The sequence below is a fragment of the Choloepus didactylus genome, chromosome 10 (genome assembly GCF_015220235.1).
Source record: "Choloepus didactylus isolate mChoDid1 chromosome 10, mChoDid1.pri, whole genome shotgun sequence".
NCBI classification, from domain to species: Eukaryota; Metazoa; Chordata; class Mammalia; order Pilosa; family Megalonychidae; genus Choloepus; species Choloepus didactylus.
This window is the reverse complement of record NC_051316.1, coordinates 550147-576040: the sequence shown is the minus strand read 5'-3', so window position 1 is coordinate 576040 and position 25894 is coordinate 550147. Positions and strand designations below refer to the sequence as shown.

The window sequence follows — 25894 nt, the reverse complement described above, 5'->3', positions numbered from 1 at the left end:
GAGAGACAATATTTGGAACCCACATATCAGATAAGGGGTTAATATCCCAAATATATAAAGCAATCCTACAACTCAAAAACAGAAAGACAATCAATCCAATAAAAAAATGGGTAAAAGACATGGACAAACACTTTTCTGAAGAATAAATACAAATGGCAAAAAATATATATGAAGAAAAGCTCAACTTCACTGGCTATTAGGAAAATGCAAAACAAAACTCCAATGACATACCTTCTCACATCTACCAGAATAACCATTATCTGAAAAACAGAAAATAAGAAGTGCTGGAGAGGATGTGAGGAAAGGGACAGACTTATTCACTGTTGGTGGGAATGTATAATGGTGCAACCACTCTGGAAGACAGTGTGTAGATTACTCAGGAAGCTAATTATAGATTTGCCATATGACTCAGCTATTGCATTGCTATGTATATACTCAAAGGAACTGAAAGCTAAGACACAAACAGACATTTGTAAACTGATGTTTATTGCAGCATTACTCATGATTGCCAAGAGATGGAAGCAGCCCAAATTTCCATCAATGATGAGTGGAGAAATAAACTGTTGTGTATACACATGATGGAATATTATGCAGCTGTAAGACAAAACAAAGACATGGAACATATAATAACATGGATGAACCTTGAGAATATTATGTTGAGTGGAGTTAGCCAGAAACAGAAGGACAAATACTGTATGGTCTCACTAATATGAATTAAAACTAATGAGCAAACTTTGAGACTTAAAAGCTGATAACACCGGCTACCAGGATATAGAAAGGGGGTAGAGATCAGGCATTTGACACTGAAGGAATACAGAAATGTTCAGCAGGATTGATTGTATAGATCCAGAAATAGATAGCATAATACTGTGTAATGGTAGCACAGAATTGTAAGTACATGGAACATAGATGTCTGTGAGTAAAGCTGAAAGAGATAGAAGAGCAAAATGTATGACACCAGAGTTAAAGATAGATGATGAAGACTGGGACTGCATAACTTAGTAAAACTGGAGTGGACAAAGACTGTTGCTAAGTGTAAAAATATAAAAATGTTCTCACATAAGGGAGAACAAATGAATATCAACTATGCAGTGTTGAAAAACGATGGTATTTGGGATGAAACATGATCAAAGCAATCTGGAGTCTATGATCAACAGTAACTTTCCAATATGCTTCCCTAAAATGTAGCAAAGACAATATATCAAATTTAAATGTGAAGAGAGGGGAATATAAGGGAGGGATATGGTGTTCTTGGTAATGGTATTGTTTTCTGAACTTTCTATAGTATTGTATTGTATGACATTTTAATTTTTCTTGTTATCTTTTTATTATTCACCAAAAAACTTTTTCATAATAATCAATATGTTCAAATGCTCTGTGGTGACAAATGTACAAGTAGTGATGATGCCACAAATGACTTATTGTACACTGTGGATGGATGGATGGATGTTATGTGAATATATCTCTATAAGATTGTAGGAAAAATATAAATAGAGGTAAAAGTGCTGGAGAAAACATGGAAAGAGGGATCTACCTATTTACTGTTGATGAGGAGGCAGAATGGTGTAGTCTCTCTTGAGGTCACTGTGGTGGCTCCACAAGAAGCTAAATATGTGTGGCCATAAGGTCCTACAACCTCATTATGGGGTATTTGGAAGTTCTGAGAAAAGAGACATGAATGGGCATTTGCACACTGGTGTTTATGGAGGCAGTATTCATGATTTGAAATGGGTGGAGGTGTACCTAAGGGTACACTGACTGAGAAACAGAATGTGAACTATGGTGTATGCATACAATGGAATATTGAACAACTAAGAGGAGTGAAGCTGTGAGACACACAATGAGGTGAATGGATCCTGCAGAGAGCATGCTGAGTGAAGTACACCAGAAAACAAGGGAATCACTATAATGTCTCACCAATATGGACTTGCTACAGTGTATAAATTCAGAATTGAATATTAGAGCACAGCCTAAAAGGAAATAATTATTGTAACTGTCCCTTGATTGAAAACTCTTACAGCAGTCAAATATATTCCTGAATTGTAATGGCTGTCTCCAAACTCTGTGATGTTGATCCCTTAATGTATAACCTGATGGGACTCTGGAACATTGGGTATCTATGTTACACTTGAAACTCAGAAGTAGAGCTCAGCAGATATGAATATCAGTATCAATGCATACAGCAACTGTTAAAAGCTGAAATAGAGCCCAGACTTCAATTAGTGATATGAATAAAGCAGATCTGGTTAATAATAGAGGAAATCAGGCCAAAGGGTAAAGTTTGAAGCTGACTGTGTTGAAACTTCAACTTCTATGTGAGACCAAGGGAATAGATGTTTACTTGGTGTAGGATCTATATTTTCTAAACAATATAACTTCTACAGTTTCTTCAAATGTTACAATTACATGGAAATTTGAATAGGAAGTGAGCTATTGTAGGCCTCTATAGATTAGAATGTAATAGCAATGCATACTAATTTGTGTGGAGAATAAAAATATATATTAGGGGCCCTGCTGAAGAGCTGGGGGAGAATGCAGAGGTGTTGGACTTCCTCATCTTGATTGTTGCTGATGTTCTCACAAATATCGGGGACTGACAGCTTGATGTCTTCAGACTTCTATCTTGGGGCTGGCCCCTATGAAGCTTGTTGCTCCAAGGAGAGGCAAAACATGCTTATAATTGTGCCTAATAGTCTCACCTTGATTGTTTCTTTGTTGCTTAGATGTGGCCTTCTCTCTCTAACTAAGCCACCTTGGTGGGTGATCTTGCTTCCCTCCCCTGCATGTGGAACCTGAACCCCAGGGTGTAAATCTCCCTGGCAATGCAGGATTTGCCTCCCAGGGATGAATCTGGACCTGGCATCATGGGATTGTGAACACCTTCTTGACCAAAAGGGAGAAGCAAATTGCAACAAAATAAAGCTTCAGTGGCTGAGAGATTTCAACTGGAGTCAAGAGGTCATGCTAGTGGACATTCTTACACACTGCATAGATAACACTTTTTAGGTTTTAGTATATTGTAATAGCTAGAAGTAAATACCTGAAACTACCAAACTCCAAACCCAGTAGCCTTGACTCTTGAATATGATTGTATAACAATGTAGCTCACAAGGGGTAACAGTGTGATTGTGAAATACCTTGGCTTACACACTCTTTATCCAGTGTATGGATGCGTGAGTAGAACAATAGGGACAAAAACTAAATTAAAAATAGGGTGGAATGGGGGGTGATTTGGGTGTTCTTTTTTATTTTTATTTTTTATTCTTATTCTGATTCTTTCTGGTGCATGGAATATGTTCAATAATAGATTTGGGTGATTAATGCACAAGTATAAGATGGTCCTGTGAACAGTTGATTGTACACCATGGATGATTGTATTGTATTAAATATATCTCAATAAAACTAATAAAAATAAACTCTGAGATTCCTGTCAGATCATTCTGACTGCTAATCTGACATCTACCTTTCAGGGTACTCACAGAGACATACACATCCTGAATACATAAAATTTCACCATAAGGCAATATTTCATAACATATGGTGTGATATATCTGAAAATTTGCCCACTAATTGATGATAAGTTCAAGATGGAGATAATGAAATTTGCACTTGTGAATTAAAAAATAAATCTCTCTTCCCCATCAATTTCAAGTAAATATACAGCCTCATCAAAAGGGAAGTATTCTTTATGATCTGACACTTTTTAACATAATTATAGTTTAAATATTCCCCTGTATCCTACCAAAATATTTTTGTGTTCCACCTTAGTATCCACATTAATTTTGCCGAGCAACTTGCCTCAACCTCAACTTTTGGGCTAGTTAACATTTTTCAATACCTACAGACTAGCTACTCAGAACAAACCTACATCTGTGGTAACCACCAACATAACCAACATGACTCATCAAGAACCCACAGGTGATTCCAAATTGTAAGGCAACCATTCCTACAACCCTGGTACCATGCCCCTTTCCTTTTCACAGTTATTTTCTTTAAGCAATCTCTGGCTCTTGAGGTAATATCAACTAACACACCCCTGTGCCACAGTAAAGACACAAGCTCATGAATCCCTTTTACCCTGCTTGTGTGCTGCCCACACAAAACCAGTGCTTCTCTTGCATGCCACCAACTCCACATGACAACATTCTCTCCCTAATGGTCTGAGAGTAATAAACTACTTTTTTCATGCATTGTTTTCTCATTCTTTCCTGTGTTAACTGACCTCACCTGGACTCAAATTTAAAATCCATATAAACTAACATGAATCACCTGTAATGACCTCAATTTCCCCATCTAAAAATTGTTTAATAAACTCTTACATATTTTGAAAACCCCAAAAATCTGATGATTCCTATCGAGCCAGCACTTGTTATGGAGACCTAATAGATCTATTACTCATTAAAATGGCACAAGTTCTTGAAGCAATGTACAGAATTCTGCAGAACTGAATGGGCTTTGTATAGAGCCTGGGGACATAAGCTCTTCCTCTTTCAACTCTATAAAACTCAGGTGTTCATTATGAGATATGATCTTAAGTTTTCAGTAGTAAAATCATAGCCCCCAGAATCTACTATACTAAAATACAGCTGTAGGCTGACTCTTCCTGTGGTAGGAGGCCTCCCATACTCAATATTCCCTGGATCTCCAAACCAGTTTTCACTTTGTCTTTTGTATCTTCATGTTGACTCTCTGTTCAGGGATAAAACTGACTCTTTACTGGTTCTGGTCTGCTGCTTTCTAGTTCTTCAAATAATTTTACAGGTCATAATACTATCTATAGGACTTTTCTTATATGCACAGCTTAAAGTAAGGAAAAGTACTCCCTGTTCATTGCTTCCATTTACCAAAGTTTTACAGATGTTGTTTATGAAGAGAAAATGGTTAACTCTAGACAAGATGGTAATGAGAATTTCAAACATCTTTTCAAAATGTGCAACTACATTCTATCAAAATTGTAAGAGGTTAACTATTGGATAAAAGAAATACATTACTTTTCATTTTCTTGTATGGCATTTTTCTCATGCTTTGCTGAACAAAGCATAGCCCTCACCACAGCACTCATGCCACTGGACTGATTGAACTCACCTTATGTACTGTCTGTCTATAGAACTTTTAAGTTTTGCAGTTACTCATGTCTGTCCATTTTATTCTCAATAATCCTAAGCACATTACTACCACAAACATAGTGAATGAGCCCCACCAAGGGCATGGGCTGCCAGAGGAAAACAAATACTATCACATATCTTCTGTGAATAAACAGCTTTAATAGGGGCTGGAAACACTTAGTGTAAACATTGGAAAGGAGATTACTTCTCACTCAGGTCCTGGCCCACCATGTTTTTGCCAGAGTCAGGAATATTTAAGTAAGAGGATCTTAAATATGTTGCTATCCCATGAGCGTACTTAAAATGTGCCAGGCCAGTAGAAGAAACCTGTATACTTGCATGGAGGTTTTATTTCTGTAGAAATAGCAATTACCTACTCATCAGTGTTTTCATTGTCAATAGTTCCACTACCAATTGTCTTCCTCCGTTTTCTCACCCTCAGGCAATCCAAGCACTAAGCAGCCAATGCTGAGGTTGAGGAAAGAAGCCAAGAGTTTCATGACTTGCCCACAATTTCCAGACCTGCTCCCTCTCATTAATACCAAAACCTTCATCTGTAAGTAATCTCCACAGTCCAACCAACAGAATCATGTAGTGTACTCTAAAAGAAACAGGAATGACTCTTATCTCCTAAATTCAAATATAAGAAGGCTATGGTTCATGTTACTAAAAATGAAAACAGATATCTTACAGATAAGAATGTGAAAATCATTGCATTTCATGTGTCAATTATCCCATGGTGCTCAGAGTATTTCAATCCCTCCATGATCCAAAAATAGGTATCTCTCATACCAAATGTGGATTTTGGTTTTCACATGCAGGTAAATATTGTGGAAACTCTCAGATTTAAGTACTTTTGGTTTATGCTCTAGTATCTATCTCCACCCTCTGGATATCACTTTCTTCCTGCTCTATCCCACCCTTGTTCTGTACGCACATGCCTTGAATTATCTTGGTTCAACTCCTTGAGGTTTCTGGAAAGATCACTCCATCAGTCTCCTAAACCCTGACTTTCAGATCTTTTCCTAATGGATTTGGAGATCTATCATGGAACTTCAAAATTACTTTATGAGGATGCTAATCAATTTAAGCACTAACTTCATCTGGAGTAATCAGTAATGTCCATCCTCCAAATCAAGAACTCAACATCCCATGTTTTAGAAAGTAACAGGAGGTGGGGCAAGATGGTGGAGTGGTAAGGTGTATGTTTTAGTAACTCCTCCAGGGAAGTAGGTAGAAAGCCAGAAACTGTATGGATTGGACACCGCAGAGCAATTTGACATTGGGCATACTTCATACAGCATTCATGGACACATGGAACTGCTGAGATCAGCAAAATCTGTAAGTTTTTATGGCCAGGGAACCCACACCCCTCCCTACCAGGCTCAGTCCCATGGAAGTAGAGGCCATCAGCACTCGGAATGAGGAGGGAGAACTGCAGTGGCAGCTCTTATCAGAAACTTATTCTACTGATCCAAACTCCAAACATAGATAGACCAAGACCAGACACCAGAGAATCTGGGAGCAGCCAGCCTGGCAGAGAGGAGATAGGGATAGCAAAAACAACAAGAAAAACTCAAAAATAAAAGCAGAGGATTTTGGAGTTCTGGTGAACATAGAAAGGGGAAGGGCAGAGCTGAGGCCCTGAGGTTCATATGCAAATCCAGAAGAAAAACTGTCTCTCTGCCCCCTGGACCTTTCCTTAATGGCCCTAATTGTTTTGTTTCTTAGTGTTTCAATAACCCATTAGATCTGCAAGGAGGGCCCTTTTTAAATCTTTTTTTCTTTTTATAAAACAATTACTCTAAGAAGCCAAATACAGAAAGCCTCAAAGACTTGCAATTTGGGCACGTCAAGACAACAGCAGAACTAAGAGAGCTCTGAGACAAAAGGCAATAATCCAGTGGCTGAGAAAATTCACTAAACACCACAACTTCCCAAGAAAAGGGGGGCATCCTCTCACAGCCATCATCCTGTTGATTAGGGAACACTCCTGTCCATCACTGGTCCCATAGCCCAGAGCTGCCCCAGACAACCCAGTGTGATGGAAGTGCTTCCAATAACACACACACACCACAAAATTGGTCATGGACAGTAGCCTTCCCTGCTCCCTCAGCTGGTTGTCCCAGAGTTGGGAAGGTGGAGCAGTGTGAATTAATGTGCCCCATTCAGCCATCCTTTCAGCAGACTTGGAGTCTCCTTACACAGTCCTGCAGCCCAGAACTGCCCTGTGGGGATGGCACTCACATGTGACATAGCATAGTCATCCCTCAACAGAGGACTTGGGGGTGCATGGCCTGGAAGAGGGACCCACTCACAAGTCTCAGGGGCCATACACCAATACCAAGGACTTGTGGGTCAGTGGCAGAGACAAACTGTGGCAGGACTGAACTGAAGGATTAGACTATTGCAGCAGCTTTAAAACTCCAGGAACACTAAGGAGATTTGACTGTTAGAGATGCCCCCTCCCTGACTACCCAGACACACACCTCATATACTGGGTGGGCAACACCAACTACACATGCAAGCTATGTATACCAATTGCACCCCACAAGACTCACTCCCCCACTCACTACAAAGACAAAGTTGGGAAAACTGGCTTGAGGGGAACAGGCAGCTCATGGATGCCACCTGCTGGTTAGTTGAAGTGTACACCATAAAGCTGTGGATCTGACAAATTAGAGATAAGGATTTCAATTGGTCTACAAGTCCTAAAAGAACCCTATCAATTTAAGCAAATGCCAAGAGGCCAAAAACAACAGAAAATTTGAAAGCATGTGAAAAAAACAAAAGATATGTATAACCCAAGCCCAAGCATCCAAATCAAAAGATCAGAGGAGACACAGTACCTGGAGCAATTAATCAAAGAACTAAAGATGAATGATGAGACAATGGCACAGGATATAAAGGACAGCAAGAAGACCCTAGAAGAGCATAAATAAGGCATTGCAAGAGTAATTTAAAAAAATAGATGATCATATGGAAATTGAAGAAAGTGTTGACCAAATTAAAAACATTCTGGATACTCATAGTACAAGACTAGAGGAAGTTGAACAATGAATCAGAGACCTGGAAGATGACAGAACAACATGCTCCTAAACAATCAGTGGGTTAAAGAAGAAATAGCAAGAAAAATTGCTAAATATACAGAGACGAATGAAAATGAGAACACAACACACCAAAACCTATGGGATGCAGCAAAAGCGGTACTGAAGGGGATATTTATAGCTCTAAACACATATTAAGAAAGAAGAAAGAGCCAAAATCAAAGAACTAATGGATCAACTGAAGAAGCTAGAAAATGAAGAGCAAACCAATCCTAAACCAGGCAGAAGAAAAGAAATAACAAGGATTAAAGCAGAAATAAATGACATAGAGAACAACAACAACAACAACAAAAAAAAATAGAGAGGATAAATAACACCAAAAGTTGGTTCTTTGAGAAGATCAACAAGATTGACAAGCTCCTAGCTACACTGACAAAATCAAAAAGAGAGAAGACCTATATAAACAAAATAATGAGAAAGTTCACATAACTGTGGACACCAAAGAAATTTAAAAAATTATAAGAGGATACTATGAACAACTATATAGCAACACACTGAATAATGTAGAGGAAATGGACAATTTCCTGGAAACATATGAACAACCTAGACTGACCAGAGAAGAAACAGAAGACCTCAACCAACCAATCACAAGCAAAGAGATCCAATCAGTCATCAAAAACTTCCCACAAATAAATGCCCAGGGCCAGATGGCTTTACAGGGAAATTCTACCAAACATTCCAAAAAGAACTGACACCATTCTTACTTAAACTCTTTCAAAACATCAAAGAAAATGGAACTATACCTAACTCATTTTACGAATCTAGCATCAATCTAATACCAGAACCAGGAAAAGATGATACAAAAAAGGAAAACTACAGGACAACCTCCCTAATGAATATAGACACAAAAATCCTCAACAAAATACTTGCAAATCAAATCCAAAGACACATTAAAAAAATCATACACCATGACCAAGTGGGGTTCATTCCATGCATGCAAGGATGCTTCAGCATAAGAAAATCAATGAATGTATTACAACACATTAACAAATCAAAAGGGAAAAACCAAATGATCATCTCAATGGATGCTGAAAAAACATTTGACAAAATCCAACATCTCTTTTTGATAAAAACACTTCAAAAGGTAGGAACTGAAAGAAACCTTCTCAGTATGATAAAGGGCACACATGAAAACCCCACAGCCAACATAGTACTCAATGGTGACAGGCTGAAAGCCTTCCTTCTAAGATCAGGAACAAGACAAGAATGCCCACTATCACCACTGTTATTCAACATTGTGCTGGAAGTGCTAGCCATGGCAATCCTGCAAGGCAAAGAAATAAAAGGCATCCAAATTGGAAAGGAAGAAGTAAAACTGTCATTGTTTGCAGATGATATGATTTTATGTCTGGGAAACCCTGAGAGATTGATAAAGCTACTAGAGCTAATAAACAAATTTAGCAAAGTAGTGGGATACAAGATTAATGCCCATAAGTCAGTAATGTTTCTATATGCTAGAAATGAACAAGCTGAAGGGACACTCAAGAAAAAGATACTATTTTCAATAGCAACTAAAAAAACGAAGTACTTAGGAAGAAACTTAACCAAAGATGTAAAAGACCTATACAAAGAAAACTACATAGCTCTACTAAAAGAAATAGACGGGGACCTTAAAAGATGGAAAAATATTCCATGTTCATGGGTAGGAAAGCTAAATGTCATTAAGATGTCAATTCTATCCAAACTCATCTACAGATTCAATGCAATCCCAATCAAAATTCCAACAACCTACTTTGCAGACTTGGAAAAGATAGTAATCAAATGTATTTGGAAAGGGAAGATGCCTCGAATTGCTAAAGACACTCTAAAAAAGCAAAATGAAGTGGGAGGACTTACACTCCCTGACTTTGAAGTTTATTATAAAGCCATTGTTGTCAAAACAACATGGTACTGCACAAAGATAGACATTGTTCAATGGAATCAAATTGAGAATTCAGAGACAGAACACCAGATCTATGGCTGACTGATCTTTAATAATGTTCCCAAAGTGACTGAACTGGGTTACAATCATCTTTTCAACAAATGGGGCTGGGAGAGTTGGATATTCATATCCAAAAGAATGAAAGAAGACCACTACCTCACACCCTGCACAAAAATTAACTCAAAATTGATCAAAGATCTCAATATAAAAGAAAGTACCATAAAACTCCTAGAAGATAATGTAGGGAAACATCTTCAAGACCTTGCATTAGGCAGTTACCTCCTAGACCATACAACCAAAGCACAAGCAACAAAAGAAAAAATACATAGGTGGGAACTCTGCAAACTTAGAAGTTTCTGTACCTCAAAGGGATTTGTCAAAAGGGTAAAGAGGCAGCCAACTCAATGGGAAAAAAATTTGGAAACCATGTATCTGACAAAAGACTGATATCTTGCATATATAAAGAAATCCTGCAACTCTCAGTGATGATAGTACAGACAGCCCAATTATAAAATGGGCAAAAGATTTGAAAAGACAGTTCTCTGAAGAGGAAATAAAAATGACCAAGAAACACATGAAAAAATGTTCAGCTTCACTAGCTATTAGAGAGATGCAAATTAAGACCACAATGAGATACCATCTCACACCAATTAGAATGGCTGCCATTAAACAAACAGGAAACTACAAATGCTGGAGAGGATGTGGAGAAATTGAGACTCTTATTCATTGTTGGTGACCTGTATAATGCTTCAGCCCCTCTGGAAGTCAGTCTGGCAGTTCCTTAGAAAACTAGATACAGAGTCACCCTTCAATCCAGTGATTGCGCTACTCGGTATATACCCAGATGATTGGAAAGCAGTGACATGAACAGATATTTGCATGCCAATGTTCATAGCAGCATTATTCACAATTGCCAAGAGATGGAAACAACCCAAATGACCTCAACAGATGAGTTGATAAATAAAATGTGGTGTATACACACGACAGTAAGAAGGAATGAAGTCATGAAACATGACAACATGGATGAAACTTGAAGACATAATGCTCAGTGAAATAAGCCAGGCACAAAAAGAGAAATATATGCTACCACTAATGTGAACTTTGAAAAATGTAAAATGAATGGTTTATAATGTAGAATGTAGGGGAACTAGTGATAGAGAGAATTAAGGAAGGGGGAATTATAATCCAATAAGAACAGATAAGCTATCATGGGTAAATTTAATGTTCTGGGAATGCCCAGGAATGACTATGGCCTGTTAATTTCTGATGGGTATAGTAGGAACAAGTTCACAGAAATGTTGCTATATTAGGTTACTTTCTTGGGGTAGAGTAGGAACATGCTGAAAATAAAGTAATCTTAGGTTAGTTGTCTTTTTCTTACTCCCTTGTTATGGTCTCTTTGAAAAGTTCTTTTACTGTATGTTTTTTTATTGTTTTATTTTTTTATTTTTGTACAGTTGATTAAAAAAAGGTTAAAAAAAAAAAACAAGGAAAAAAGTATGCAGAGCCCCCTAGAGGAGCTCGTGGAGAGAATGCATGGGTGTTGGGCTGCCCCACCTTGATGTTTGCTAATGTGCTCACAGACATAGGGGACTGGTGGTTTGATGGGTTGAGCCCTCTACTGCAGGACTTGCCCTTGCAAAGACTGTTGCTTCAAAGGAGAGGCTAGGCCTCCTATAATTGTGCCTAAGGGCCTCCTCCCAAATGCCTCTTTGTTGCTCAGATATGGCCCTCTCTCTCTAGCTAAGCCAACTTGAAAGGTGAAATCACTGCCCTCCCTGAAAGGTGAATCTCCCTGGCAACATGGATTATGACTCCCAGAGAGGAATGTGGACCCAGCATCACGGGATGGAGAGCATCTTCTTGACCAAAAAGGGGAAATGAAAGGAAATGAAATAAACTTCAGTGGCAGAGAGATTCCAAAATGAGCTGAAAGGTCACCCTGGTGGGCACTCTTATGCACAATATAGACAACCCTTTTCAGGTTCTAATGAATTGGGGGTAGCTGGCAATAGATACCTGAATCTATCAAACTGCAACCCAGAAACCATTAATCTTGAAGATGATTGTATAAAAATGTAGCTTATGAGGGGTGACAATGGGATTGGGAAAGCCATAAGGAGCACGCTCCCCTTTGTCTAGTTTATGGATGGATGAGTAGAAAAATGGGGGAAGGAAACAGACAAAGGCACCCAGTGTTCTTTTTTACTTTAATTGCTCTTTTTCACTTTAATTATAAATCTTGTTATTTTTGTTTGTGTGGTAATGAAGGTGTCAGGGATTGATTTTGGTGATGAATGTACAACTATGTAATGGTACTGTGAAAAATCAAATGTATGATTTGTTTTGTATGGCTGCATGGTATGTGAATATATCTCAACAAAATGAATATAAAAAAATCTGGACATGAGTCTTGATACCTTTCACACCCCACATTTATTCCTTCAGTAAATTCTATGCACTGTAAAAAAAAAGAAAAAAAAGAAAGTAACAGGAGTACATTTTAATACGGTTTCTATCATATGCAACAATCCTCTGAAGGCCAGGAATGTCAGAAAATAGAGAATGAAGCCATTTGTGATGGTATCTAGTTGCACCACCTGATAATTTAGTAAAATGTTTGCTTCAGTCCTGTCCCATATTAAGTATCAATTGTGGGATCATCTCTGCATTTCTCTTTCTCTCTATATATATGTGGTGTGTGTGTCTGCATGTATGAATAAAAGCAACAATCATTTATAAGCAGTAAATTATTCCCCAAAACAGTGTTAATAATTAAACATATTCCATGGACAAATGATAATTTGTGATAACAATAGTAAGCTTAACTCACCAATTTGTATAAGAGTCCTAGAAAAAATGAGGAAAACTGATGTATTATGTGTGACTCTGCTTGGTGATTGTGTTTGCTTATTTAATCCTCACAATAATCCTGCAGTTTATGGTTTATTTACCAAGATAACAAATAACATGTTCAGAGGTTCAGAAAATTTTAGTATTATGACAAAATTAGATAGCTAGAAGATGACACAGATGGAATTAGAATTTTGCTCTGCTTGTCTCCCAAAATTAAATTCCTGGAGTTTTGCACACCACACACAGGTTTCTCCTGGAATCTTCCTCTCACAACAAATACCCAGTGTCCACAACCTCCTCTCCTAGTTTATCCACAAAAATACTCCCCGCACCTAGAATCTTCTTCTACATGGTTCCTGTAGTGCACTCACCCCTCTCAACTAACGTCATCCTGTTTTAATTCCATCAGATACTAAACAAGACCAATATTTTGTCCCTCTGTTTACAACATTGACAAATCAAAACCTCCACATTCAGTGACTACAAATACCTGCAATTTTCCATGACGTCATCTGGCACAGTACTGAATGAGACATTGATCCTGGTGTAAGCACAGATTCATGATTCCTAGAGATTTTCAAATATAACTGCAACTATACAATGTCTTACTAATTAAATCATTCCTTCATAGAGTGTATACTCCAAATTTTCTCCAGATCTTTTGAATCTCATGCACTCTGTCATTTCCTCATGTTTTCAACAAATGAGATTACCTCATTTTAAGCAGATGGATTATTTGCCAAGTTACACTATAATACTATAATATCTTCAAATATCCCTAAATGCATGTACATTTGTTACTGCTTCTCTCCTATTACATAGAATAGTCATGTTACCTCTGGCCAAACCCAATGTCTCTAATTGATCTCAATCTTATGTTTTCTTGTGAACTATATTGTTGATTATAAATTAAATTTCCTGTATCAGAATCCTCTTCCTCTTTTCACAATCCATCTGACCAATTAAGCTTGTTTCTGCCTCTTCCATTTTGAAAAAAAATGCACAATTGTGAATATATTTTCTCTCAAATCACACATTCCAAATCTTCCCTTGACAAACTTAAAGTGCACCTATCATATCGTCACATTCACCTCAACCTCTGACCCATAAAAATCAAAACCCATATGTCCATTCATAAAATTTGAAATCACTAATGATCTCCCCATAAATAAATCCTTACTTGGAACAAAAGAATTTGACCACAATCTCCTTTTTAGGGCTTTCTTTTTCCTTGCTTTCTCTGACATCACATCTCCTAACTTTATTCAAACTCCTCTAGGCACCCCTTCCCCAAGTCTGCCGCAAAAACTCCTCAAATGGCACTGTTGAAACATCTTAAACTAAATCCTAGCCCCACTTATCTTCTTACTTTATGCCTTGTACTGGAATATTCAGAAATTTATTCAATTTCATTAACATCTTCCATTGCTATCTCTAAATAGAAAATGACAAAAGGCATACCTGGATCCCATTTCTGTGCTATCATTGCTACTGGCTTAATTATGTGTACCTAAATGAAATATAGTGCAAGACATTACCTCTTCTACACCCAAAATATAAATATTACTTCTTCCTTAGTCTCCAACCTTAGTTAAAGGCTCTATAACACATTTAGGGATTGATCTTCTATATGTCTTCTTGAAACTGCTAAACACAATTAAACATTGCTGTTATCTCTACTGAGGACTATATTCACCCTTCATTTCAACCCAATCCACAAACACACCTTCCCATTCAATATTTGTTTTCTTTCAATCTTAGTTTAAATGTCAATCCCTCAGAGATCCCTTCATTGAATTCCAAAGTTAGTCTTTCTCTTCCACCCCCAGTTAATTGCTATCCTATTACTCCTTCAGGCAACTCAACCAGTTTGCCTTTGCCTATCTATCTGTCTATCCCTCTATGCAACTATTTATATTCTCCCTTCTCTACTGGTCTAAATGCAGAAAAATCAACCTCTGAATAGTAAGATCAGACAAGTTTCACTTTGGCCATTACTTATACATTTTAAATACACAGAAATATCATGTTACAACCTCCTACACTATCCTTGGAATATCTGCCCACAAATGCCTAAGTCAGATTAAACAATTAAATTCTGATTAAATTTTAATTTCCGAATAAAGGGAGGAATGTCCATCTTGGTAAAAAAATCTCTCCAATACTCACCAGAAATCAAATAATTTGGGAAAGACAATGAAGAAAATTCTCCATTGTGTATGCTGCCTCTACACTTTGGATCTCAGAACTTCTTTCCTTCTCTAGCAAAAACACTCTTTTCAAGACAAACTCTCCTCTTATGTCATTGATAACTTCAGGAGACATGGATTCTGAAGAACACTTCTTGATTATGTGGAGTGCCAGTCATGATAATTCTAATGAAGTTATGTGGTTCTTATAAAAGATTTACCCTTTAATTTGGTAAATTGAGTAGATCCAATGAAAGAAAACAGATTATTTCATTTAATTATGTCATTTTTCTAATGTTTCAAAGACAACCTTTATGTGTTTTCTCAGCAGCCTCCCTGATTTGTGAACTTCAGTGGTGCTGAGCAGTGGTTTCTCTGCAGAAATAGAATCCTTCCTGTTTTGCTTATAAACTCTTACAGGACTTGTAATCTACCAACTTTCTGTCAGGCTGTGGACATCACATATATAAAATATGCAAAATATATAAACAGAAGTATTTGTACTGAAAGTTCACATTCAAGGAAATAGCGTATTATACCATTCTTGAATGTACATATTTTACTATCAAGAGAAAGAACATTCAGCGTACATCTCTTCCAAGTAAGATTTAGCTGAAGTCCTACAGACTGGAGAGCCTACAAGGTTCAAAATATTAGGGATTCCTGGAATAAATGGGAGCTTCATTTTTATTTTCCTATAAATAGGATGTGCTTTAACCAATGAAAAAAATTACACTATTGAAAAATTGGGGAATCACTTTAGATATTAAAAAGCCATATTATTTCCTCAGAAAAATCAAACAATATATTCTCATTTTAGCCACTTGTATTTGACACTGAAAGAAATAATATCATTTTATTTTTTTAATGTACTCTCCTGAAATTTAAAAAGTAGTATGACTACTTTACTAGCAAGGATTTTAGGTCATCAAATATTACATTTCTGTGGTTCTTTTGTATGTTCCTGTTTTCTTAGACTAGTTACATCACAAACTTCTTGAGGCAAATAATGGCCCCATTTTATCATAAATGAATATGTGATAATGTATAAATTAATTGATGACAACTCTGGGGAGAGAGAAGAAATAGAGAAATAATAGTAGAGAGAAACATTTTTTGATTTAAATGTTTTGAAGTATTGCTTTGAGGAAAAAATGCTGAAAATTGATGGGATTTATAAAATGAGAATGAGTGAGGTTGGCTTACCTCTAAATAAATGGAGAACTCACCAGAAGCAAAAATGTAGGAGACAGTGAGGTTAACTAGATTCTGAGGGAGGTTCCACAGGAAAGCAGCACTTTTATCTTCTCCCATGTCCTGCAATTTTCAACTGCTTCTTCTCTGGTGAAATGCCACCTTTATTGTGTCTTCCTTTTATGTAGGGGAAAATAACTAATAAACCTAATCAGTGGTAAATTACACAGGACACACCCTGATTACTCAGTTACTGAATCTATTCAAGGCTTCATTCTGTGGGACCACACACTGTTCACTTTGATTGATTTTTCAGACAATTAAAAATGTAAAGTCCATAAAATATTGAATATGCATTTCCTTTATTCATTCATGGAGTACTTTTGACTGAATTCTTTGTACCATGAAATTTCTTGATACTTGAGATACAGCAGAAAATCAGACACACTGGATCTCTATGGACAAAAACATGGAATTCCCTGGAGGAAGTGCATAGTTAAAAATAAAGTTCAAGGGCAAGCAGCTGGTGAGGAGAGCCCCACAGTGGGAGCAGGTGTGGAAGTTCTGGTGCCTACAAGCTGGGCAGGCCAGGAGCCATGGTGACTGAAGGCACCTCAGTGGGCACCCAATTGGTGGGTGGGGTGCTAGGGACCCCACCAAGGCCAAGGTGTCCCTAGAGCCTGCCAGTCCATGTCTTCTCCCACCTGGGTCACCCCAGCCAGCCTGAAGTGTTAGGGCAAGGAGCTGTTTTCAAAAGGGGCAGTTCATGGAGGCCACTATGAGTACTTGGCAGCAATACAGCAACTGGAGCCTGCAAGAAGTGAAAGTGCAGATGATCTAAGTATCCTATATTCAAATAGAGCAGCATTTTACCTAAAGCGAGGAAACTCAGTGGCTGCATTCAAGATTGCAACAGGACATTGGAACTTCATCTATTCTTGATCAAACCTCTTCTGTGACAAGCAATGACCTATGAAACTTTAAAGCCATATCAGAAAGCTTATGTGGATTATAGAACAGTGTTGCAAATAGACTGTGAAATCCAGATAGCAAATGAGAGTCCTAACAGAATAACAAGAATTTTAATGCATCTGGATGGACCAAGCTGCTGGGAAATACTGTCATCTATCCCAGATCTTCCCATCTCCATGCAACTGGAATGTTACAACCTGCATCAGAAATGACCCTAGACCAAGCACAAGATTTATGCAGCCAGTGCCAGCCAGGCATACTGGATGAAAAATGTTTAGAACTCTGAAGGAAGAAGGAAATAAGTGTATGAAGGACAGAAACTGTAGAGATGCCCTCCATAATACAGTGAATTCTTAAAGATTAACAACCAGGAGTGTGCCATATATACAAACAGAGCTGTCTGTCACTTGAAGCTGTGCCAGTTTGAAGAGGCAAAGCTGGACTGTCATCAGGTGCTTCACATGGAGGATGGGAATGTGAAAGCCTGGTACAGGGGAGCTCTCACTCATAAATGACTCAAGAATTATGAAAAAACTTTAAAAGATCTCAATAAAGTACTCCCATTAGATCCAAGTATTGTTCATGCAAAAATGGAACTAGAAGTAACCAGATTCTTTAATATTAATAGTAATACCACATCATTCAACAAAGTAAAAGAAAGAAGGAAAATTGAGATTCAAGAGGTGAATGAAGGCAATAAAGAGGAGACTGAGAATATGAGAGATCCCCATTGACTGTCTTTCTTCTGAAAATGTAAATGAAAGCAATGGTCCACCAGAATACTATGAGGAACTGCAGCTCTCCAAACCTAACAATGCCTATGAAACTGGTAAACTTATGAATGCTATAAATACTAGGAAAGATAAGGAAGCCTATGCAGATCTTTTAGCTGTCACTTAACCAAAAGATTTGCCAGTGTTGTTGAGTAACAAAATTGAAGGGGATACATTCCTCCTCCTCATTCAGTCTCTGAAAAATAACCTTATTAATAAAAATAATTGAACACTTGTTTGATAACCCTTCACACACACTGAGCAACCCATTCACTTTAGAAGATATACAGGCCCTCAAAAGGCAGTATGAGCTTTAAACTAAAATTACTGGGATTTCTTCCATGCATGCATGTGTTTCTGTGATGCTAATGAGGTGGTATTGTAACAGAATTGCATAGATAAAGCCCAGCATAAAAAGATCTCTTGGTCTGGACAATAAAATACTTTACTTATTTCCATACACAGAACATGTATATTCTTCAATCTGCTTTTTATTAGTTACAAATATTTTCTTAAACATCTTTATATTTAATAATAAGCATAAAATAAGTATATTTGAAACATGTTCAAAATGCATTGATAGTTAAAGTATATAATTTATTTTAGTAATTCACTGCTTAAAATTTTGAGCTAATTTGTATTTCTTTGTGCTATGAGGAAGTCCTCCTAAGCATGACAGACCTGTATTTCTTTAAATTCATCTTTAAAAGTGAGCCATTAACAGTAATTGTTACATCATCTATATGAATAGGCCTACTCCAAGACACTTAATAATCAGACTATCAAATGTCAAAGACAAAGAGAGAATCCTGAACGAAGCAAGAGAAAAGCGATCCATTACATACAAAGGAAGCTTAATAAGACTGTGCAGATCTCTCAGCAGAAACCATGGAGGCAAGAAGGAAGTGGTGTGATATATTTAAGATACTGAAAGAGAAAAACCACCAACCAAGAATCCTATATCCAGCAAAGCTGCCCTTCAAATATGAGGGAGAGCTCAAAATATTTTCTGACAAACAGACAATGAGAGACTTTGTGAACAAGACACCTGCCCTACAGGAAATACTAAAGGGAGCACAACAGGGTGATAGAAGACAGGAGTGCATGGTTTGGAACACAATTTAGGGAGATGGTAGCACAACAATGTAAGTACACTGAACAAAGGTAACTATGAATACAGTTGAGAGAGGAAGGTGAGGAGCATGTGAGACACCACAAGAAAGGAGGAAAGATGACTGGAACTGTGTAACTTGGTGAAATCTAGAGTATTCAACAATTGTGATAAAATGTACGAATATGTTCTTTTATGAGAGAGAACAAGCAAATGTCAACCTTGCAAGGTGTTAAAAATGGGGAGGCATTGGGGGAGGGATGCAATCAGCATAAACTAGAGACTGTAAGTAATAGAATCATTGTATTATGCTTCCTTTAATGTAACAAAGGTGATATACCAAGGTAAATGCAGATAAGAGGGGGGGGATAGGGGAGGCATGTTAGACACTTGACATTGGTGGTATTGTCTGATTCTTTATTCTACTTTGATTTAAGGTTATTTTCCTTTTGCTGCTTCCTAGCTGTCATTTTTTTTCCCTCTTTCTTTTGCCTTCCTACCTTCTTTGACTCTCCCTCCTGCCTTGTGGAAGAAATGTAGATACCCTTATATAGATAGTGGTGAAGGTGGTGAACACATAAATGTATGACCATGCAGAGAACCATTGATTATTTACTTGGGATGGAATGTATGGTGAGTGAACAAAACCATATTAAAAAAATGGGTTGATGACAAAACTTTGAGGGCAATATACTGAGTGAAATAAGCCAGAAACATAAGGGCAATTATTGCAGGGTCTCACTGATAGGAACTAATTATAATATGTAAACTCATAGACATGAAATATAAGGTACCAAGATATAGGACGAGGCTTAAGAATGGGGAGTGGTTGCTTAGTATGAGCAGAATGTTCAATTAGGTTGAACTTAAACGTTTGGAAATGAACAGGGGTGTTGGTAGCAAGAGGTGAGAATAACTAACAGCACCAAATGGTGTGTGAATGAGGTGGAAAAGGGAAGCTTGGAGTCATATATATCACCAGAAAGAAAGTTGGAGGTCAAAAGATGGGAATGTATAAAACTGAATCCTATGGTGGGCAATGTCCATGATCAACTGTACAAATACTAGAAATCACTTCCATGAACCAGAACAAATGTATGACAATACAATTAGAAGTTAATAATAGAGGGGCATATAGGGAAGAACTATATACCTATTACAAACTATACAGTTAGTAGTAATTCAAAATTTTTTCATAAACAGTAACAAATGTACTATACCAATACTACAAGTCAACACTTGAGGGGGATTGGTTAGGGATAGGGGAGGATTAGATTTTCCTTTTCTTTTCTTCTTTTTTCATCTTTCACTTTATTTCTTGTCTGGAGTAATGAAAATTTTCTAAAAATTGAACAAAAATTGAGTGTGATGGATGCACAGCTGTATGAGGGTACCCAGGGGCAAGTGATTGTACACTTTGGATCTTTGGATAATTGTATGGTATCTGAACAATTTCAATAAAAATGGAAAAAAAGTGAGCCATTAACAGTATTATGTCACCTTTATTTCCTGCTAAGATATGCACATATATTCTATTTTATACTACTTGTGAATTACAATCATTTAAGGCAATTCACAACACTTAAGTCTGTAATATGATAGGCATTTTAAACAAGATTTTTGTTAATTGATAAAAAATAAAGGGTGGACAGATCCCAATGTCTCTTAGTGGTCTGTGGCTGCCTTCTGCAGCTGTGCTGGGGATGCCCAGCACTAAACAGTGTGGGATATGTGCTAGCCTGGGAGAGGAGCCACCATGGGGCAGTGCATTCTTTGAGAAGCCAGAGGAAGAAGGAAGAGACTCAGGGACACCAACATGAGCAAGATGAACTCAGCACAGGACAAAGTTTGTCAGTTTATGATCTTCACACAATCTGATGAAAAAACAGCAGTAAATTGTCTATCCCAAAATGATGGGAAGTTAGATGTTGCAACAGACATGAGGGAGTGTAACAGCATCATTGGACAGAAAGAAGTTAGAACAACTGTGCAATAGATACAAAGATCCTCAATATGAAAATAAAATTTGAATAGATGGTAGACAGAAGTTATGTGATTCCTGGGACTCGATCCTTGCAATTATTAGTTTGTTGATCACTGCATGGAAGTCCAGAGAAGCAGCACAGCTCCAGTTCTCCAAACAGGAGTTCACAGAAGGCATGAAAGAATTAGGATGTGACAGTACATAAAAACCAAAGGGCCCAATACCCAAGATGGAATAATAACTGAAAGAACCAGGAGGACTTAAGAACTTTTACCAGTTTACTTTTAATTTACAAATAATCCAGGACAAAAAGGATTAGATCCAGAAGTGACCAAACTTAGTGGATTAGAGCCATGAAACTGGAATTTAGTTTTTAATGGAAGATTTAGGTTCTTAGACTTATGGAACAAAATGTTTTTGGAAACATCATAAGTGGTAAATACAGAATGATATTGTATTGGAATCTTCTTTTACACTTCAGTATGATAATTTCAGATGACATGTCTAATTATAAAGAAGTAGCATGGCCTGTTCTTATTGATGACTTTGTGGAATTTGCTGGACCTCTGATTTCTGGGAAAAAAAGAACAGTGCAGCACTAAAGGAACCTTCTAGAATGTACATAGTTCCTACAATAAATATAATGAAAAATTGAACAATTTCTGCTGGCAGGACTGAACTGAAGATCAGTCCTCCTAATTCAGGCTGAGAGTTGAGATAATACTTTAAGTACATGTTGCTGACAGTGTGGCACAGAAATGAGATGCAGACACAAAGTTAAGAATTAAGGGAGCAGGGAACCCACTGCATCTCATGCTAAGTGGATGATAATGCACCTGTGCTCCAGCTATTTATTTATTTCAGAAGATAAGAGAGTATATGCTAAGTGTCCTAAGGCAAGGGAGAGCCCACAAGATACCTATGTTTACATCCTGTTGCATATCAGAAGGAACAATCTAGGTTTAGGACAATGGTAAATGTCATCATAGTCACAAGACACATATCTTTACAGGGCATGCCTGCATGACATTCCATGCAGGCCTGCAGCTTAGCATTCCAAGTCACCACTCCAGATATGGCTCAGGCAACATAGAAGACTCAGTTTCCCACAAGGATACATCTTGGACTATGTCCTGTTTCATTATTCTAATAGTGGGTTTGGGCTTGTCTTCTAGTCTGGGCTGCTCTAAACATTTATAATTCCAACATTGAGAAGTTAATCTTATATATGTGGACCATCATATTTTATTCTCGCATAAGTCTTTGAAGCTTCACTGTGACTATTTTTAGGTTTCCATTCTCACATAAAACATAATGCTGTCTTAGTAAGAAAGCAATTTGCTATAAGAATTAAACATATAAGCATAACATACAATTTTTAAAAATTCTTAAATATATGCTTTGAGCCAATTGCAAAGACTATGCTAATAGCACTTCCAATGGTAGTGATATATTTAAGCAAATCAGATCTGAAATGGTGTTTTGGTTTTGGTTTTGGAGGATATTTTTCCCTAGTAAGTAACATATATTGTTGATGTGAGTTAAGTATTTGATGAAATAGCCAACATGAAAAAGTTTTAGAATAAATTTGGTGCCTACCTGAAAGTTTATTGTGCTTCAGACCCTCAATTTCAAAAAGGTTCTACAGAACCAGGAACCAGTCTGCACTTAATGCTACCCATGTGCATACATATATTTCTAAAGGGAGCATTTATTTAGAAAATGCCCACATAATGGTAGACACAATTCCTTTCTACATCATGCTTTACATAATTGTATTTTATTATGATTTTGTATATTATCATTTTGAAATGCTTATATGTCTATCAAATAAGATAAGATATTTAATTTGTTTTGAATGTTTTGATTGTTTCATAAACATTATTAAATTTAGACAGGAGGGTTTCTTTTTTGCTTTATTTTCAGTTTTTTTTGGTCAAGGCCCTATGAAACACAAAAGAAATTCCCTTAATTTATAAAAATATGGAAGGAATTAAATTTGGGGGATCATTGTTATGAGCCATAAATTTCAATCCTTACAATATATGTATTGCTCTCTTTCAGAAAAATAGGGCATTTTTTATGATTTCTTATTTTGTTGACATTGTGTTCCAGTTTGCTAATGCTGCCATTTTGTAAAACACCAGAAATGGATTGGCTTTTATAAAGGTAGTTTATTTGGTAACAAATTTACAGCATTAAGGACATAAAGTGTCCAAGGTAAGGCATCAACATTAGGGTCACTTTACTGGAGAAAGGCCATTGGCATCAGGAAATCCTCTGTTAGCTGTGAAGATATGTGGCTGGCATCTGCTTGCTCCCAGGTTGCATTCCAAAATAGCATTCTCCAAATGTTGCTGTGCCAGCCTTCAATGGCCATTTGCAAAATGTGTCCCTCAGCTGTAGCACTCTTCCCCTTCTGTTTGTCAGCTGTTTTATATGGCTCCAGTGATTTAGTTAAGACACACCCTGAGTGAGTAGGATAAAATCTCTATGGAAATTAACCAATCAAAGGTCTTGACCAAAAAAACTGAAAATAAAGCAAAAAAGAAACCCTCCTGTCTAAATTTAATAATGTTTATGAAGCAATCAAAATATTCAAAACAAATTAAATATCTTATCTTATTTGATAGACATATAAGCATTTCAAAATGATAAGCAAAATGTTATGCTTATATGTTTAATTCTTATAGTGTTCACATCTCCATGGGAACACTCAATCAATATGTTCCAATTTAACATATGTCTGTCCCCACAAGATTGCATCAAAGAACATGGCTTTTTCTTGGGGACATAATATATAAAAACCAGCACACAATGTTTAATTGCTAATCACTGTGTTTGCCAAATGTTTACTTCCGTAGCATAAATTTTTGAACAAACACACCCTTGGTGCAAAATATCAAACTGGCTTCTATTTTTGTAAATTATTTTGTCTCTTTACTATTTTTTGTCTCACTCAGTTTAACTTAGTTTTTGGATCAAAACAGAATGTCATCATGTATGTATCTTCTCTGTTACAAAACCCATGGATTGTTTCCATGCTGAATATGCTCATTTCATTCACTTAACTAACATGTGAGGAGGGGTTATTGCTTTCTTAAACATTTTAATAAGTCAAGTTAAAAAATGTAAAACATCAAATGTTGGCTGACTCTGGTCTGTAATAGGAATAGATGTTGCTTGGTATATCCAGGTACAATCTAACATCTAGTGAGGAAATTAGCAAAAGAATAGAGTTTAGCAGTACATTTTATGTAGATGCAGAAATTATTTTAAGAAAATGACAGTAAAACTGCTTTTATCAATATGATTTTGAAATTGACTAGAAAGCTATATCCATAGATATATTAATATTACAATCATACCTTTAATTCAAGAATAGAATCCTACAAAGGAAAAATTAGAATATTTCTATCCACATTACTGTTAGATATGAGTGATGGACCCTATCCTCATTCTTTTTGATGGAAATCTAGACCATTTGTTGCTGTCTCCTCCCCTCCTTTTGCTGCTTCCTCCATTTTCACCACTTCACTGTCCTTGCTAAAGCTTATCACTGCACTGCCTCCCCCAACTTCCTTTTATAAAAGTCCATCAACCCCTGGCTTCCTTTCCCCCACTTTGTACCACAAGTTACTCCCTCCCTTTCTCACCCCTCCTGTTAGAATCTGCAAACCAGGCACTGACAACAGTTACAAGATAAATTACTGTAATTCCCTATTGGCCAAAAGTCACATATCTTGCATGTCCAAAACACCATGTAACCTCCTACAGGACAAAAGACCATGTAAAAGAATTCCACCACACAACCATGTGGTTCTCAAGCAGCTTTTCCCTGCTGACTCAGGGCTGCCCTGTTGCTTATCTCAATAACCCTAATAAGCTTTTCTGCTTGCTGGCATTTGGCTTTGTCCCTCATCTTTTGGACAAAAGCAGCTTAACAGTTACTAGAATTTGGTTATGTGAAAAAATGAGTAGAAAGAACAAAAAAAGAATAATCCTGTTGCTTTCAGTGTTTCCTGATTTCATTTTTGTAAATACAAAGAATTTCAATTATGAAAAATTGAAAACAAAATATATATATATATACTGTTGTTTCCTGTCTTGAAGATTTTGAGTTGTTTCCTGATTGATTAATTCAAGTATTGTGTGATTTGAAATGAGATCTCTTTAGGTTTTTTCAATATAAACAGTTTTTCATAAAAGCCTGATATTGGTTTGTGGCCCAGTGTCTTGGGGTTTTAAAGATTTTTCCTTTTAAAGGCAAAACTTTTTCAAGAAAATAGTGCTTGTCATAAATTTGGTACCAAACATATGTAATTACCATTTCATTATAAACAAAAATACATAAAGCTTTGAATATAATTATGTAGCATAGAAGTTAAGGTTGCTCACTCTATGATGGCATCTAAAACTATACTTGGTCTGAAAACAGAAGACTGATTTAATGTAATCTGATTATTCTGGGGGTAAATGCCTGGTTGCAGGGAATATTTTGTTCTAAAAAATGCTTACATAGAGAGTTTAGCTGCAGCCTCAAGGCTATCAGCTGCTGGGCTGTGAAATTGAGATGGGCTGGTTCTGCATTTGCTCTTTCCATACCTGTATGTGGCCTAAATACATGTTGATAAATGGGGGTTACATGTAGTTCTGACAACAGGATTTTTTATTATACTGAG

The 25894-nt window shown here is 36.9% G+C and overlaps 2 pseudogenes; both read left to right on the top strand.

The window, feature by feature from the left end:
- Positions 1–16968: 16968 nt before the first annotated feature.
- On the top strand, positions 16969–18434 carry LOC119505114 (annotated as a pseudogene).
- A 2601-nt stretch (positions 18435–21035) lies between these two features.
- LOC119505113 lies at positions 21036–21814 on the top strand (annotated as a pseudogene).
- Positions 21815–25894: the final 4080 nt, after the last annotated feature.